We start from the raw sequence: 19,048 nt of genomic DNA on the forward strand, positions 1-19,048 counted from the left end.
GACTGCTGTAGTCAAGTCAAAAGGGGAAAAAAAAGGCCCACAAAATTGGAAGACAATGTGAACAATGCTGAGCCTATTCATTCAAAAATGAAAGCTGCTGCTGTGAGGGAAGGGGAAATGCCCTCCACAATAGCTTTGGAAAACACTGCCCAAAAACCCCAGTTTCCTGAAAAGTTCCTTTGAGAAACTGAGGATGACAGAAGGAACACAGAGGATTTACAGCAGTTGCACACTAGGAAATACAGACCAAAAAGAAAAAGTCTGTGGTCAAGCTGTTTATCCCAGCTCCCACAAGCCTGGTTTTTACCTGCTTTAATTCAGGAGTGCATTTAGCAGAAACCCAGCACAGGCGTTTTGGCAGCTCATGGCACTCACATCATGCAGGGATGCAGCCCCAGTCCTCCCCACCCTGCTCGTCCCACAGCACCCACCGAGGCATGGGACCAGCCCAGCCGCCACGCTGCTGGCACTGCACCCCCAGGTTGCCTCTGCTTAGCACTGCACTGGGGGCAGAAAACAAGGAATGAATGATTGATTGTGGAGGGAAGGAGGCACCTTGTCAGCCGTTTGAGCCCTTTTCCATCCCTCCATGTCTGAGAAACAAGCTACACCTCCTAACATAGAGGGTGAGGGCCCTCCCAATATGGGACAACATGCACATAGAATAAATATGGGGCACCAGACGGGAATAGCAGAAAACATCTCACTTGCCCTCCCACTACTTAAAGAAAATTTGTGCCTGCTGCTTCGTCTCCTCCTTTCACAGACTGCTCCTTTTAAAAATCCTTGCTGCAGGAGACACAGCAGGGGCCTCTTTCAAGCCATCACTGTTCTTGCAGAGATAAATCACAACATATTTAAATGCAACCTGCTAAACCACTGGGAGACTGTGCTTCTCCTCAGTGTGGTACTCATGGTGCAACATGGAGGTATGCAAACACGGGGGCTAACAGCAGCAATATCAGCATCATTGCACACCACACATATACCAGTTCCTGATCTCCTACAGCAGCCTTCTGGGAATCCTATTTCCACTCAAAGCACGACCAGCAAGGCCCCAAAAACAACTACACTAGAAAAAACTTTTTTTTAAAAAATGGGTATTTCAGGAGTGAATTAATACACCTGGAAGTACAAGCCACCTCCTTGCGCTGGCATCTTTCCAGCCTACCACAGGCCATGCCACAGCAATTTTGCACGGTTAGAGAACATAAAGAAGTGGACGGCAAGCCACAATTCTAGAAACCCACCAGAAATCTTCATCTGCAGGCTGCCATTTCCACCTTCTTCCTCAGCCTTGTCTTCCTGCACCCTGGCAGCCCGGTGTGGGACCCTTCAGCATCCTCTCAAGGGTGCTTAGAGAGTAAAGTCCAACCACAGCTCCATTCCAGCCAGTCATGACTTAATTCTGCTTCTTCTCTACTGGCTCAAAAGCCAGGAGTGATGCAAGACCAGAGACCCTGTATAAGCCAAAAAACTGGAGTTCATGTGCCCTGCACAACCCATAACATCCTGGATCCCAACAAGGGATCCAAGGAAGAGGCCATAACTTCAGTTTCATAAATCACCAGCACACCGAACCCAAGTCTTCCAGCAACGCTATTGCTCTCCTTCCCTTGCCTTCAGTTACAATATCCCAAAGACCTAAAATACTTTTTATTATTTAACAATCCAGCAACTCAAACAAATAAACCAAACCTTATCAGATGAGACTAGCAGGACTCCAAAGCAGAGCACTAGCATTTGTCTAGAAAAAGTGGCACCATTCAGAAAGTCTCAAGTAAAGAGGAAAACAAGTGTTAACGAACGCTGCATCTTTTATCTGAGGAAAACAAACAAGTGAGCTACATGGAAACTCAGAAACAAACAAACAAACAAAAAACAACAACAACAACAACAACAACAAATAACCCACACCGCAATCCCTTGTGAACTGATAAAATATTAGACAGCCCCTTGCATTTCTAGTTTAGAGGAAAACAAAACAAAACAAAAAAACCTAAGACAAAACAAACAAAACCAAAACAAACAAATACAAAACCAAACCAAAACAGAATATCCTTACTGTTTATTTTCTTCCAAGCACTCATCCACTGGAGCAAAATTCTCTTTCACAGAAGGGTCAGAAGAAAAGCTGACCCAGGGATGCCCCAAGATTCCTGCCCGTTTTTTAACAAGCTGCTGTAAAAGGAAACTGAGCAGAATATTCACATGCTTAAGGCCATTTAAAATATAGACTGACTTTCCTAACATATCAGGGCTCTTCTGGCCTCTGAGGGCAACAGACAGGGAGGAAGAGAAATACCTTTTGGGGAAAAAGCACTAAGACTGGAGTTCCCCTGTAATAATTAGCAATATAAGGGAAAAAACAAACAAACCAACCCCCAAAACGAAACAGCAAGCACCCACAAACTTTCCCTAAAGAAAAGCTTCAAATTTATGAAACCTCTATATGCACAGCTCATTGGCAGTATAGCAAGCACAGGGTTGATCATAGCAATAACCCTGGAGCACACACAAAATACACGGCATCCCACATGGTCAGGGGATTTGCAAATAGGTTTGCAACAAGCAAGTCCCCAGAGAACCAGGAAAAACTGAGTAGCTAAAACAATCCTAATTTGCCAGCTGATACAGCTGGTTTTTCAGCAGGAAGATAACAACATAAAACCCTGGAGAGAAAAGGGCCATTTCAGCACTTAATTTTTCCCAGTCTCCTTGGGAAGCTCAGCAGGAAATGGCAGATACTTCCCCCACTGCAGAAATTCTTCTATTCTTTAAATTAGACTAATTCCCCCTGGGAATATTACTGCTCTATACAGTTCATAGGTGCTCTTACCTTGATTCTCACAGTGCCTCTAACTCCAGTGAATGAAAGAGCACTTAAAAGTTTCATCCCCAATTCTTTCACAAAGGTACAGCCCTGCTACCTGCAGGCAACATATGCCCACTCAGACTGAATGCATCTAAAATCCCATTGCTACTCAGCCTCTTTCTTCTGTTTTCCAAACATTCAGAAGAAAATTAAAACTCAACATCTTCTTGTTTCCTTAACCGAACCACGACAAAGCTGCTGTGCAATTGACTGCTGAGTGTGGGGTTGGGGGGGAAAGAAGGATAAAGCAAACTGCAGGAGTTAACCTGCAGCAACAAACATATCATTTATGTGCCCACATGTGGAGCCAAGCCTCATTTGTCAGAGAAGTAAGTATCAAATGCTTTGATACACTGTCATCCACTCCCTGGTGTCATCCTCACATGTCTGGTGTTCGCAGCATTAACAGCTAATGGTAACAAAGACGCCTCTGTAAAAGGAGTGTGGAAGTATCAGCGGAGATGCAAGAGCAAGAAGATAAGATCCCTGCACCTCTGAGGGGTAGCTGTTCATGTGAGAAGCCAGTCCAATACCCAGAATGGTTAGGAGCAGTTGGTGAAAGCAATGAGGTGCATATATATATACAGTTTGTCCCTGGAGCAGCAGCTGGGGAGGAGAGAAGACAGCTGCAGCATTGCCTCAGGACATCCCACATACCACCATACTTGTTTCAGGGTATCTGACAACGGTACTCAAACATGGGGATAATTGTGCCTGTATCATCACAAAGGTTGACCCTTGCCAAGCCTTCAGTGGTCCCAAGTGCAGGTGTAACAGGACAGTGCATTGCACTATGTGGATGTACTCTTCCCATGGATGCTGTAGTTAAGGTGAGTTTGCTAACTCATTGATCAGGGTTGGGCTAAAAGCTTGGCTACATCAACCACCAGACCCTGAATAGCATCTCTGATCCATACGCTGTTGATGAACCTCTGTGGCAGCCATCATGAGTTAAAACAAGCAACCCAGATTGAATTATCTATTGCAGCAAATGCAACACTTGCATTACTCATCCTTATGCTCTCACAACAGTGTCTCAAGCTATTTTTTCAAGTCAGCATTTAGCTTTTTTGATAGCTAATACAGGACATTTCCTCTCCCCCTAGCCCAAGTATTTGGTGAAATTGCTTCTTCCGCAAATTGCAGTGCAAATGCTGAATTTTTCCCAGTTAGACCAGGAAATAAATAAAAAAATAAACCATGTTTCAGAAAATAGATCCCTTCCCAGTACGATGAAGTAGTGGATAATGCATGCAAGCAGACCTGCCAGGAGAACAACCTTCAGATTTGCATGAGGATCTCATCAAGCTGAATAAACAGAAAGTTGCAACTACTTGGACTCACCCCATCTTAAAAAAAAACACAGGGGAGGAAAGGAGAGAGGTAGGCTTGAGGTGCTGGGGTAAATCAATTTTCCACCTGTTTTGGCAGGAAGAGAAGTGCCTTCACCACCACTTGCCTGCAACGTCTATGAGCAGAGTTGCTCGAGGAAGAGGACGACATACTGCTCCCTACACAGCTACGAAAGGAGGCAAAACTCTATTACGGGAAATTCAGTGCAACTCAGGCATGTAAGAGAATGACGTGGACTTTTGCCACCTGAGTCACCAGGAGTCTGGGGCACTGACTCAGTGATGTTTCCCTCCGACTCAGACATACGTGCTACAGCTTGCTAGCAAATGGAGATACTCCCTGCCTTTGCTGTTCCCCTTCTCATTACAGTTCCCCCTTTAAGAAGAGGCCTTTTACACCAGAAAATTAATTTAAGAAGAGGAAAGCACAACAAGAAGGCTAGCACGGAAGCACAGGCACCGCTCTACTAACCAGCTCTGCTTTAAGCTCTGAAGTGGAGAGCATATCTGCTTGCATGGTGTGATAAATCCCAGAAAATACAGGGGAATTAGGTGGAAACAGCTCTGCCCTGACTCCTACTCCACCAGCGTGTTTGCCTCACCACTCAAACAGTCCCAGAAGAACCGGTTTTTCAAGAAAGACTGCTTTCCATAATGAATCCATTTCACTTTTTTAGGGATCAAGAAAGCTTCATGTAGTGAGCTACGGTTTGTCCTCCTACAATCAATTGGGCCCTTCAGGCAGGTCAAATACAAGGCCATTTTGGGATGACATCCATCAGAGATGGCCATTTGCAGAAGGAGCTTTTTTCACCCTGTATCTCTTACAGCAAGCTAAAGGCTTGAACTGGGCATGCCAGGCCTTGTCCATTGTTGCTCCCGTGGTAGTATCCATCTACCCACTTCTCAGACCTCCTGAGCAACAACAAATGGCAAAATATATCACTCCAATTCCAGTGGCTGCACACACCTCTGGTCAGCTAGGAACATAATACCAGCTAACAAAAAAGTAGCCTGCAACTATTTTTTCTCCTCCTCAAATTAATGCAGGAATTGAAATTGAGGTCCAAGCAGACGTGCTGATCCAATCAGGGGCATCACTGAAAGTATGCTTGGCATTTTGGTGACTACAATCACCTCAAGTAATCCATTTGCAGTGCCAAGCAATTGCAGACATCACAGATAAGATTTTTTTTTAGCAATAAATACATCAAATAACTCGGGCAAAAGGATGCATCAGGAAGCACAGCAGAGGCACTATTCCACTGCTTCTGATAGCAATCAGTGGCAGAGCAGAGCAGTAATTATCCAGGGAGGAATAAGCTGTTCTTGCCACACATTAAGAAAACAACAGCAGATTTGTTCATGGTTGGATACCAACATGAAAACAGCTTCCTCCCAACCCTACTGGGGACAGTGAGCAGATGCATGCTACAAGGGAGCTATCGAAGGCCAGCAAAGCAGGAGGGCGCAGTAGCAGCATGGGCAGCCACAGCCACAAGCTCACCTGGGATTCCCCAGCTGGTGCTACAGGAATTAAAAGGCTGTGCCTACATGAGCAAGGAGTGTGGCCTCCCAGGAGCTGCTCTGCAGTGGCACTGTTTTCCAATGCCTTTCTCAGATGATTGTCAGCAAGGCTAAATGCAAACCTTACTTTCTGCCTGCGTGTTTTCACAACACATCTGATCCTCTTCCCCTCACCAGGAGTATGTCAAACATACGAATTCAAAGCATTGGCTTCTCTTAAGGCACTGACCAGGAGCCAGAACACAATCCCCATTGGCATAAAGGAAATGGCAAATTCTGTAAGTGTTAGAACAGTAATTAGTGACATTAATAAGAACTGACTGGTGAAAGGGCAGTATGCAGAGGCAACATTGCAAGAGATGGGAAGGTGTTAGATCCCTGCCCTGAACACACTCCTGCCTAGCCCTGGCACCACAGTGGAGGTATCTGCCACAAGGCTGTCAGGGGACTTCTCCAAAAATCACAGAAGGAAGTCAAGGTAAAAGGCAGGACGATGAGTCCCAAACCAAGGCTGTTCATCATGGTTGGACTTGGTGATCCCAAGGGTCTCTTCCAAAGAAAATGATTCTTTGATTCTCTCCAGCAAAGTCCCCTCAACAGTCAATGCACTGAATTTAATGCCTAAGTAGGAGGGCAGAAGAGGCTGACAAAGGGGACAGAAGCGGTCACCTGTGCAACTCCTCTACTCCTCTCCCTGAGATGCTGCTGACGATTTCCTGCTCCACAGAACTTGCGCAATTTCTTCTGGTTTGCAGAGCAGATGAATCCCATCTGATGGGCTGCTTCAATTTTTTGATTATTGTTATTATCTATCATCATTATGGTTTCATAATATAAATGGTTTTATGTTTCTCACTGACTGCTTTATAAAGCTTTTGTACATTAAGTCACAGAAAAGACATCTACCAGCCCTGAATAAAAGCTGTGACAAAAGTCGCCCTCACAGGCTGCAGGAAACACCTCGCTGCAGGCATGCAAAGCGTTCACTGCATGCCAAAGAGGAAGTATCAAAAAAGAAGTTATTTTACTGGAAACAGTTCTAAGCAGCCAAAAGAAGACATTTTCCTGATGATATTACACAAATGAAGCAAACTCAAAGTACCTAATACGGTTTTACTTTTCCCATTCTGTTCACGCAGCAGTTCAGGGACAGTAACAAACAAGAACAACATCCTCCAGCACACTGTAACAGAGAGAAAATTTGGAAATGGGAGAAGATAAGGAAACCGAGTGGGACAACTTCTCCAGTCAAAGCACCGAACCAGCAAGGGGAAGGTACAGGATCAGCCCAACAACATCTCATGTATTTCCTGCCAACTGGACAGCACTAAGAACTGTGAGAAAACTTACTCATGCAGCACATTGGTTTACCTTGGACTAAGAAAAAGAGACTTGCTTGTTTTCCCTAGTCTCTGCAGATGACTCGCAGACATCAGCCATTGCCAGACGGTGTTTAAAGAACTGAGAAAAACTAACCCATTTGGCACCCAATTTTCTCCTTTCTCATTATGGAAGGGCTGAAGATGATTCTAAGGATGAAACAATGCTCAAGACCACAGTACAGACCTTGGACTCCAGCCTCATGCACAAATTTTCTATCACCACTGTTGCTTTATATTACCACTCTAGCCAAAACACAAGAGTTATTTACTCCTGTTATGTACTGCCAGGAGGGTCTTGTGTTTTTCTTTTAAAGTCAGCAACTGAACACCATTCTGCAGTGGAACATCAAGGCTCTACAAAGACAGAAATAACACAACAAATACAATCTCACCAATAATCTTCAGTGGCAGCTTATATAAATAAGTACAGAAAGATAAATTTGCTCCTCCAGCAAGGTAGTTCATACATGGCTTATATCTAAAGGGGATACATTAGCTTTGTAGGACTTCAACTGCTCTGGCACCAACCCGCTCCTGCACCAAGGCTCAGCATGTGGGGGACAGCAGCATGGTTGCTGTGCAGACAAACTTTTCTCCCTTCCTCCTCCAGCTCCTTTTTTCTCTAACAACTTACTCAATGTGATTGCTACTATTAGACAACACTGCAGACACGTCACTGGCAAAGTTCAAACTCCTTGAGTCCTGGTACTGCTGAGCAAGGCAAACAGAGATGCTCATAGCTCTTTTAAGTGCTGTTAGATTTAATGAATTCCATATGAAGGTAGCCTGGTCTGCCTTCCCAAAGCAACCACAGGTCTCAGACAAAGCATTTTGTCCCAGAGCAGCCAGATACACTGGAAGCACAGCTGAGTGCCAGGGAATCAAAACCCCCTTTCCTCTCTCCCCTGCTCTCCTTGCCCCATTCCCAGCTTCCCTCCTCACATTGCCCAACAGCATCACTTGCCCCAGGGCTGCTCCTCCCCCGAGACACAACCATGCTTTGGGCAATGCAGAGCATGGATAACTCCCTCATGTCAGCAAAGCTCCCGAGCTGCCTTCCTGTAACTCCAACTTGTTCAACAAAATATGCACTTCTCAGTGGCACTGCCCCAGTGACATCTACCTATCCTTGACCTTGATGTTGAAGGTGTTGTTCATTGGCAGACTGAACTACGGCTGCACAGACATAATAACATTTTATTTCATCTAATGCAGCAAATAGAGATCCGCCTCACCTCCAAAACCAGAAAGAGCAGGATCCCCACCTAAAAAAGTACATGCCACAAAGCTGTGCTGAGTGGAGGGAGTTGATGTACTGACTCCCCAGAGGTACCATTCAAACATCCAAGCAGCAGTCTGACCAAACTTCTTAAAGAGGTGATGGAGGCAGAGCTAATCCTCTTGTTTTTCTAAGTTTACACAGCATTAGTCACACAGGATCTTGATGAAGCTGCCCCAGGGCCCCCAGGCAAACTTTGCCTGTGATTGCCGCTGTGTTCACACCGAAACCACCAACTCAGCCAGCTCTTGACATGAACAGGCAAGCACAGTTAAAACTCTCACATTCAAGCCTCCTTCAAACACACTTCACAGAAATACGCAGAGCTTCTTCTCCATTTAATACAGATTTTTTTTTTCCCCACCAGAAAAAACACAAAGCTATTCAAATCGAGTTTCCATGGCATCAGAATCAATTAACCAGCTATGCATATCCAACTGCCCCATTTTCAGTTTTCCTGAGAATGGTTACCATGCAGAGCACATGTACACCCCAGAAATATCCAAAGCATCCTTAAGAAAGTCATGGGCTTTACTACAAGACTAAAGCTTCCATCTCTACAGAAATTCATTTCACCTTAATTTTAAAGAAAATCAAAGAAATCACAACAGATAAATTCAGGCCAGTTTTTACAGAACAGAGTTTTTGAAGTCAGTTGCAACCAGCTGTAACCACAGAGGTGATGCTAGGCAGGAGACAAGAGCCATCACATGTGACATTTATGCTAGGGTCCTTTCAGTTACCTGCATGCCACCTCCCGGCAGTGTGGACTTGGGGCAGAGCTATGCTTCTCAGCTTGCAAGAAAAAACAGCTCATTGCACTCACCGAGATGCAAGCAACACTGATAACAGATGGAAATAATGTCCATGCCTGGCTCAAAAGACAGCTGCCAAAGCAATCAAGCCAGCCCTTCAGCTGCACCTCCAGAGAGGTCTCATGGCCTGTGCCACAGCTCTTCTCTCTCCACTAGTTTTGCAGCACCAGGAGTCACTCTGCAACACAGCTTTGCAAGCAGACGTCTGCAGCAGGAGCAGCCCCTGGTGCACAGCCTCTTTTGCTCATTTCTTCACATAATTTCTTGAAATAAAAGAAGACGAGCTAAATTCATGCTCTATCAGCTCAAGCAGGATACCAGCTAACTCAGTCTTTTAATTTCAAAGCCTGTCACTTGCAGCAGTTGGAGAATATGGACTAGCAGCGCTGTTTGAGCCATGAACTGAAGACCAGGGATGTGCTTCCCAGCCATGGGCTGGAGGGGCAACCACCCCTCCTGCCCAGTCTCTCTGGGGATGGACTTCTCTGGAGATGGACCTCTCTGTCCATCCAGCTGCCCCCATGGCAGATCCAGCACCCTGAAGGATGTAACTGCTTAATTCCCCAAGGACTGAACTGCCTCAACATGCCACAGGAGGAGGTCAGTGGAGGTCTAGACAGCATCCATGCCCAAGAAAGGCAGGAAAGCAGTAAGGGAAGAAAGCCCTGTAAAATCCCAACAGACGACTTGGAAAACTGTTTCCTTAGACACACAGGGGGCTGACAACAGCTCACCACTGCCAAAGAGGGGCAAAGCCCCCTTGTCTCCTTTCTGTTCCCTCCAGTCTGCACTTGAGGGGAAAGCTCTGGGTGCCATCGAGACTCTGCCCACCACTGGACTAAGTGCTGGCACATAAGAGGGCATGACAACGATCAATTCCATCCAGACCCTCAGACATTAAAAGCACCATGAGAGCAACACTGCAGGAAAGCAAGGTCCCTGAGCTCTCACTGGTCTGCAAAAGGCCAGAATAAACCAGGGCATTTACAGACTGAACATAAAAGCAACACACCCATTTGCCAACTGAAGTCCATCCTTTGTCTCAGTACATGCACTGTGCATCTTTTTTTCCACAGGAATCAGATTACAGCACCCCAATTTAAGAGGCAGCTAATCACATTTTAAATCTGTCAGCTGAAGACAAGTTCAACTCCTTCAATTGTTAAAGTCTTCTGAAGCTTATCGGTCTTCTCAACTGCATGTTATATATTCCCCCTTGTCATTCCCAATTCAACTTCAAATTCCACCTGCTGTATCTCATGGCATCTTTCTCTCGAAATATGGGAGACCCTGAGCAGACTCCAGCCACATATCTTCATCACACAGAAGCATCAAAGCACCGCCATCAGGTTATCCCTCAGACACCCAGCCTTGAGCAGAGTGAGCCTCAGAAGGTCTCCAGCCTAGAAAGCTCAGAGAGGACCAAGTCCAGTTGCTTCTGGCTTTTCAACAGGTGTCTTGTTAGAGCATAGCACTGAGGCAACATCACTCACCAAATGTCACGCTGTTCGGGTATCTTTAGCACTGCTCAGCATCCTCAGTTCACAACCTGCAGAGCCTGCTGTGGGATTTACACCATAAGCTCATGAGAGTCAGAAGGACAATGTTATCAGGCTCTATTTGCTCAGTCTCTAGACATCTCGAGCAAACAGCTCTGGAGTCTCCAGGAGGCCAAGTGATGGTCCTACTGATCCTTTCTTCTAGGGAGCAGTGTGATGGGTGTCAGTCCACAGCAGCTCAGGTTGATCCTCCACAGCTGTGCTGGTACAGCTGCCAGGTCAGTTATACATCAAACCAGATGAGGATGCAGATGTGGCTTGAAAATACTTTGGTAAAGAACAAATTCTATGCCAGGCAAACAAACTGTTGTATCAAGGCAGCAAGAAGACTGTGCACCTTGGCCAGAAAAGCCATCAAGCAAGTCAGTGCTTTGCAGATGAAATACAGGTTTCTCTGTGAAACTCACACAGCAAGTCAGGGAGCAAAGAAAACAGTGATCCTTTAAACAATTTCAGTAACTTTATCTGGTTAGCATTGTAATAAGCAGCAATAGCACACACAACACTTCTGACCCACTTTATTACCACACAAAGGAAACGAACATATTACATCCTCCCTGATAAGTCCCGCCTGCCCGTCCCCCACCTCCTCCCTGTTCAGACAACCATGCTCTCATGACCAGTTTTGACTCACTGACCTGAGGGGGAAGGAAAAAGAGAAATAGTAGGCTCCCACTCTATCAGACGAAACTGCTTGGCAGCCACCTGCAGAACAGAAAGCTTTTCTGCGTAAAGCTGAATGGAGCTGGCTCCCGTATTTGATTTCCAGGATCCAAGCCATGAGGAGAGCTAAAAATACCCCAATTAAACAATAATTTTCAAGGCAAGACTCGCTGATGGTACCATGAGGGTACTATACAACTACTAACAGGAAGATGTGGTCTGCAAAAAAAGATAAATCAAACTAGGAAAACAGCTGGGCAAGACAGTAATCTCTGAATTCAAGCATGGACAACAATGCTCAAAAATGTGGAGGAGTTTGTGCTGCTTGCAGTTGTGGTGGCTAGCTCTGATGTGCTTACAAGCTTTCTGGTATGATATACAGAGGGTATCATTTTTGCTCTGCACTGGTTACACATGGAGAGCTTGTTCTGGCTATAACCCATGCAAGCTGTTTCCTGAATCGGCTGGCTGCTCAGCTCTGTGTCATCCTACATGCCCGGAATTAAGCAGGAAAGTATTATTCCTGGTAAAACCCATTGCAAAGAGACAGCTAGGCTCTGGAGCTAAGGATTTCTTAACATGGCAATTTAGTAGCAATTTTTTTTTTATTGCTGCCCGGTCTTTACACTGACATCTAGACTTTAAACATCCTCTGTGGGTAATACATGGGTACATCACTCACAGCAGCGCACCTGGGAGAACCTGCAAATCCTCTCCATTTGAGCACAAGTATCAGCTTTACCCTGGAATTACATTTATCTCCAGCACTAGGCTCCCATTAATGGAATTACCAGGCAGGCTGCTTCAGACTTAACGGCTAAGAGAGGCAGGCTGGGATGGCACTGCTCTAGCCTCAACCCACAAAGCCCATACTTTCTCCATTCTCCCAACAAGCTGCTGTCCTAATGAGCCTGACCCTGAGATGAGAGCCAGGGAAACAAAAGAAACAAACCTGAACGGTCCACAGCAATCAATATCTTTCTAGGAACAGCCAGGCCTCTTGCCAGCTCTCTTCCAACCCCAATGTAGCTTTCCTGCAGCACAGAGAGGGATGGCGCGCGCAGGAGCAACCCAGAGTTATGCCGAGCCAGGAAGCATGGCTGCTGCTCAAGCAGATGCTTAGGGAGGCTAATTTGCACTGGTCTCTCTGCAAGTACCTGATGCTGAGGGTGTCAGAGCAAACCCATAGCTACAGAAAGCACCTAGCCACCTCAAAAATCATGGAGCAAAGACTCGGGTCTAAACAGTTGTTTTAGAGATACTCACTGCTACCTAAAATGGACAGGCTATGATATCATAGCGAATCAGCCAAGATTGCTAAACTCAGCACAGGAGATTATCTTGCACATGCTAGAAAACTGCCTTCCATGACACAGCAGCTATTGCACTGCCGTGCTGAGTGATTTGCAGCATGGCATGAACTGGTCCCTTAAACTGACTCTGCACTACCCTATTAAATGGACAACTGGGAATGCCACTCGCTGACAAAAGCTAAAGGGGATGCAGCAAGCAACCCTACCACACAGCTCCACCGATAGCACTACAACTTCAGCATCTCTAGGGGCTGTTCTTTGCGCAGAGCAGCTGTAGGCTTGTTTGTGCAGGATTGTTTCAGTTACCTGCAAAGGGACTGCTCTGTCTTTGGCAGGGAGGGAGTGCAAGGAGAAAACTGAAGTTCACCAGCACTTGAATGATGTTTGCCCCATGTATGGAGACTCATGCACACAGCACTGCCAAAGCAAGGAAAATATAGCAAGGGTATAGATGTGCCCTTACAACAGCGTGAGCTGTGGGAGCTGAACTACTCTCTGCTGTAATTAAAATGCAAGAGACAAAAGCACAGGAATTACACCAGCATGATGGTGAAGGACTAATAAGCTTTGAGTTTCAAAGTCAATCTTAACACACACCTTTCAGTGTCATTTTAATTCTAAAAAAAAAAAAAAAAAAACAAAAACAAAAACAAAAAAAACCACACCAAACCCAAAAAATAAATACATAAATAAATAAAGTAAAATAAGAGTTTTTGCTGCAAGAAAAGCTCTTGCACAACCCTGCTGTTATTAAACCACACAAGGAGCAAATGAGGGAGATCATGGCTGGAGCTGACAAAGCAAGGCTGAAGGCAGTCCGCATAACGATTCAGAGTGGCAAACTGCACCACGACAGGAAAAACATATGTAACACCCAGACGATGAAACCTCACATCTGAGAGCATCTATGCAAAATGCAACCTGAAACATTTCTTCCAGCTCCATGGAGTCAACTTGATGTTCTGCAAAACCGAGCTGGTAAAACACTATCGCTTGCATCAATGGTGAGATTCACCAGCAGGAGATATTCTTAAGCACCTTCCTACATTCTGCATATCAGAAAAAAAAAAACAAAAAAAAAAAAAAAAAGAAGCCTGTGAGTAGGACAGACAACAGGGTCCTGCAGCACAGGTTAATGCAAAAGAGACAGGAGGACATCAGAAAAAGAAATAACATATGTGCAACACTCTTTAGCTGGCACCCAAGGGAATATCTTATCTAAGAAAACTACTTTATTTTAAAAATAATTATCAAGCTAAGAAGCCATCAGACTTATGAGTCAAGCTCTGAGATAAGAAATCATACAGCTGGATAGGTGTGCCTGCCTGCTTGTTTGACTGTTGTTGGGGTTTTTTTAAAGATAAACCTGTCTTTCAGAACATGTTTGCTGGTCAATCTTGCCTCTGCTGAAAAACAAACACACAAAAACCCTAAACAAGCAAACAAAAGAAGGAAGCTCACAACTGTGAAAACAATAAATAACAGGCAGGACGGTTTCTGAAGAGCTGAGATCATGCCTAACAGGCCCTTTAAAGTAGGATGAAACATACTAGTATGTTAAAATGGACAGAAGAGGGGTAAATTTAGAATTCCAAGTAGTTTCAGAGAAGCTATTAAGCATACTCTTCAAGAGGCAGAGCCTATTCACAGACTGAAACCTGTCAAGAAAATAAATAAATAATTTTATAAATCTATTTTTCAATTATAAAGCTATTGATATATAGGAGTATTTAATCAGAAATTCACAGCCTGGAGGAGGCTAGCTCAGCAAATGCATCCAGGAAAAAAAAGTAACTTGTACATCAGAGGAAGAACTAAGGTGAATCCATTAAGAAGGGTGTAAAACTGCCCACAGAGTGATTTTGAATCCAACAGAACAATTGCTTGAACATAGCCGAAGTAGAAGTACAAAAGTACTGCAGGAAAGCAAAGAGTGTAAAGCACCCAAGAACTCGATGGAACAGAAGCCTCAGCAGGTCCTGTCACTCCGATTCCCCCACTGCTCCGTGAATTGCAATAACTTCGGGACAGGCATTACTGCCTGCAGCCCTGCCAGCTCAGCTCAGGACTCTGCTGCTCTCCAAACAGCAAGGTGTTAAGCAGCCACCAAGGTTATACAACTGAAGCAATTTTGTAATCCTCTTGCTTTAGAAACCACTGTTCAGTGCACAAGGGATGAATGACAGGTTTTTAACTAAACCCTAGATATTGCTGCTGCTGACCACAGCTTTAAATTGAAGCATCAAGCCCATGAATAGCCACCTCTTCCTCAGCACAGCACTGGTAGAGAAAGATCCTGATGCTCTCACCCACTTTGCTACATGCACCCTGATTAATCACAGCCCCTTTTCTTGCCAAAAACAGGCAAGCAGAACCACTGCTTGAGGGAAAAGACTTTATGATTCACCATGGTGCTAGATTTCACCTTTTTCAGTGTTGTTTTTAAAGGAGGTATTGCAAGGCAATGGAAAGGGAACCAGCTGCAAGCAGCAGGTTCACTAATTCCGGCACTTGAGCTGCCACATCACCAACTGCCCTTGCCACCCGCAGGGACCAAACCCGGCTGTCCCACCAGCTGCATCCCAGGCAGTGGGTATTCTGGGGGATCCCCTGGCTGCCCACTGGGCACCCAGACCATACCTGTGCCACTCCATGCATCCCCACGGAGCAGCAGGGCTGGGGAGGGCAGGGTGAAGGATCACCACCCCATGGTGCTTCCAGGAAGGCAAAGCCCCCCCCTAACAGCAGCCGAGGCGATCACAGGCAGCTCCTGTAGTACTTCATCCAGTGTGTGTGTGGGGGAAGCAGTATTTTAGTTGGGTTTGTTTTGTTTGGTTTTGTTTTTCCTCAAAGGCCCATCCCAGCCCCGTGGCAGAGTCTCTGCCTGGTGGACAGCCCCATGCTTTAACTCTCCACACCTTGGCAGACAACCCTTTGCAGTCCCACTCCCCCCAGCCCCGCAAGCACACACACTTGTAGTCCTTAACCCCGCAAAATGCTTTCCCGTGCACACCAAGCTCTTTGGCGTCTTCCCAAGCTCCCCATTCCCGCAGCCCTTTGGACATGCCCCTCATCCCATGCTTTCCTATTCGGAGGCGCCCCAGACACAAAGCCCGTACACCTCAAACCTGCTCGTTTCCCGTCCCGTCCCGCCCTCCAGCCCCGATGCACCGCCCGCTCCGTGTCCCCGCCAGTCCTTACCGCGGAGCGCCGCCAACCCCGGCCCCGCCGCGCATCCTTCGGTGCTCGCCCAGCGTCCAGCCCGGCCCGCCGCGCGCCGCCGCCAAGCCCAGGCCGGCGCGCTCCCACGCAGGCGCACTGGGAGTCCCGAACAGGACGTAACCGCCGACGCTGCACAGCGTCTCGCGAGAAGGGAATAGACCTGCGCCGGGAAACGGCTGTTTGGCGGTGGGGAATTAGCTCAAATGGTAGAGCGCTCGCTTAGCATGCGAGAGGTAGCGGGATCGATGCCCGCATTCTCCATGATTTTTATTCCGCCTCTTTCCTGCCAGACCGCGGTTCTCCGCCTTTACACCAAAGCTCCGTTGTATGTTTGTTTGTTTTTCTTAAGAATTCCAGAAATTCGCATTTGCTTATTTAAAATTCCTAAAGGTACATTCGCTTAACCTGTGGTTCGTGCAAGCACAGCACTCTGCTGTATGCGTGGCACTGCCACAGGGCCTTCTGCTTTCTTTCTTTATAACAGTCAAGGCCATCAATAGGGAGCCGCACGCATCTGTTCGGCGCTTCCCATAGGAGCTCCCACCCCAGCCCTCACCCACTCATCCCATCCAGGAGTCACACACTCCCAGAGATCCCATCTCCTGGGAGCTTCCAATAAAGTCAAAATTTGCCTTTGGTAAATTTGATAAAGGAATTAAAATACTGCAAGAAAGCATTGATGGACAGACCATTTAGTAGAAAAAATGACAAGATTTTTTCCCAGTCGAATTATCCAGGTACAAAGTTCAGGCAAGTATTCAAATTCTTCACATTCTGCTATTATTATACTTCAACAAGCCACAGGGAATAATCAAATCCTTTAAAGAAGAAGAGACTGGATTTTAAAAACAGAAGGTATATAATGAAAAAAACTCAGCCTCATAAGAATATGTTCAGTTGGGATTTTCATCCCAGTCATATGCTGAACTGGACACCAAAAGTGGAAAAAAATTATGCACATTTTCTCCAGTTACATGTATGAAGAAATTACCTTTCTGACAAATTTCAATGACAAAGCGTGGAATTCAGTTCTCAAGCTGCTCACAGCCCCCACCTGAGAAAATTGCAAAACGTCCCATCCCCAGACCTTTGCAGTGGGCCTGGGGTACGCTCACCCCTCTGCACAGCATACGTGTGAGCCCTGGAGTGGTTGATGAGGCAAGGGATCTGGCTGGGAGCCCACGCTCTTGAATCCCAGAGAACTTCCCAGCACGCCCATCAGACAGATCCCCAAGCAAGACCTGGCGCACAGTGGAAAACATTGGTGGATGCCTTCCAGACTGACCAAATTCTGCAACATCCTTCCATTAAACTACACCTTCAGAAAGAAGCCTTAATATTACTGTGTCTCATTTTAAAAAGAAGAAATCTGGGGAAACTCTTTTTATCTTGATAAATGTCATGTGCAAAGATTTTTGCAGAGTAGCACTGCTTAGCTGTGGTCTTTCTGCACATCTATAACCATGCTGTACTCCAGGTTGAAGTCTCATCTGTTTCACGATTTAACTCCTGCAGGTCTTTAAAAGCCCTTCTAACCTCACTGCCCTTCTTTATAGGCAGCATGAATGTTTAAATAAGACAATTCCCAATTAATTCCCCATAGGCAAAAGAAGAACTGGGTCGAAGAGAGGATGTGCTGGCTTTTCAGAGTGATTTTTTGGCATGAAGAACCATAAATTCTCATGGATAGTCTCACAGAGACTAGAGAGAGATGTCTCCACCAGTGGTGGACACCTACCAGTCCTTTCAGAAAATGGCAATGGTATGTTGGCGTGTGGGGCTTGGTTAGCTTGAAGATTTCATTCTTCCCTTTTAAAGCTGTCTTACACTCAGGCTTCTGAGTCCCAGACAAACTTATGAAATAACCAGCTGTTGCTACAATGGTCTTCAAAGCTTCAACAAACAATTATAGTCTTCCTATGCAGCAGGATTTAACAGGAAAGTGAAATCCATCGCAGTCTCCTATTTAATCAGCTGCTACACAGCTGGCATGAAGACACTCTATCGTGAAATACGTTGGTGTCTGTGGTTCTGTCCTCTCATTTTCCCCTCTAGCTTTGGTCTCATGTCAGCCTTCAGCCCTTGCAACATCTTGGTGACCACGGGCAACCTCAGGATGGTGGAAAACTAAAGGAGGGCCACAAGTCTGGTCAAACTGATGCTGCATCGCCCTCTGCAGACTGGCAGGCAACCATTGCTACGGGTTGAGGCAGAACATGCAGAAAAAAAGCAGGTTTGAGTGAAAAATTCCCCTGGCCATACTTTTCTGCAGGTCAATGCAGTGCAGTGGCTAATGAATATGTCTGCAAAGCCCCATTTTCTTGGTGCCCCATTCTCACTGGACCCACAGTGAAAAACTGAATACACAGCGATTACACATTACGCATGTACTCACAACACTGTTTCATTATAATGATCCTCACCCCTCCAAAAAATAAAACCAGTATGAAATGAAGAGAACAGCTTTTCTTTTAGAAGAACAAGATGACCACATCAGAACAGCTAAAAATTCTTCCCTAATGGCTTTCTTGTGGGAATCTACAGTGAGCTGCCACAGTATGGAACATCCGTATGTGTGCATGCATACATACAAGTCAGGTGAGCATTTGCCTCTATTTGCTGAGGAGCCCAACACTCCCAGCTATGTGCTACCAGCATCTGTTTATTGACCTCCCTTTTTTTGTGCTCCCAAGGTATCAGCTAAACCACAGTGTTCGGTTCTCCACTCTGTCTCCCCAAGATGCTCTATCAGCCCACCAGCTCTTCAGGAATGAGCCAAGTTTTGCATTTTCTCCCCTACAAAGCCTTACTTCAAGTTGCACACAAGCTCAAGGAACAAATGGCTTCCAGCAATGGATCAAGCAGGACTTAGAACAAGGCTTCCAGAGCAACAAATGAACCTGAGCACATGCTTATTACTCACTGTTTTGATTGCCATGTCTGAATTTATGCAATGATTTTGCTGGTAGGCATGGCATGGTCAAGTTAGCAAAAGATCTATCACTACCCAGAAAATTTTATTGGTTTAATCTGCACAGAGGCAACATGAGAGCAAAGAGGA

General features: G+C 45.7%; 1 protein-coding gene and 1 non-coding gene across 7 annotated transcripts in view; one reads left to right on the forward strand and one right to left on the reverse strand.

Annotated features, from left to right (window-relative positions):
* LOC136101693 (uncharacterized) overlaps positions 1 to 16,064 on the reverse strand; it is a 94,211-nt gene extending 78,147 nt beyond the window's left edge. For 4 of the 6 annotated variants that reach the window (XR_010651367.2, XM_071809060.1, XM_071809059.1 and 1 more), the window contains exon 1: positions 15,967 to 16,064. The gene's annotated coding sequence lies outside the window, so the exon portion shown is untranslated. The remainder of the gene's footprint in view (positions 1 to 15,966) is intronic. The other 2 variants (XM_071809057.1, XM_071809055.1) reach the window with 1 other exon arrangement.
* Positions 16,065 to 16,175: 111 nt separating this feature from the next.
* On the forward strand, positions 16,176 to 16,248 carry TRNAA-AGC (transfer RNA alanine (anticodon AGC)). Its single transcript has one exon. It is a non-coding gene; the product is annotated as a tRNA-Ala (tRNA).
* Positions 16,249 to 19,048: the final 2,800 nt, after the last annotated feature.

This window comes from Patagioenas fasciata, chromosome 5 (genome assembly GCF_037038585.1).
Source record: "Patagioenas fasciata isolate bPatFas1 chromosome 5, bPatFas1.hap1, whole genome shotgun sequence".
Taxonomy (NCBI): domain Eukaryota; kingdom Metazoa; phylum Chordata; class Aves; order Columbiformes; family Columbidae; genus Patagioenas; species Patagioenas fasciata.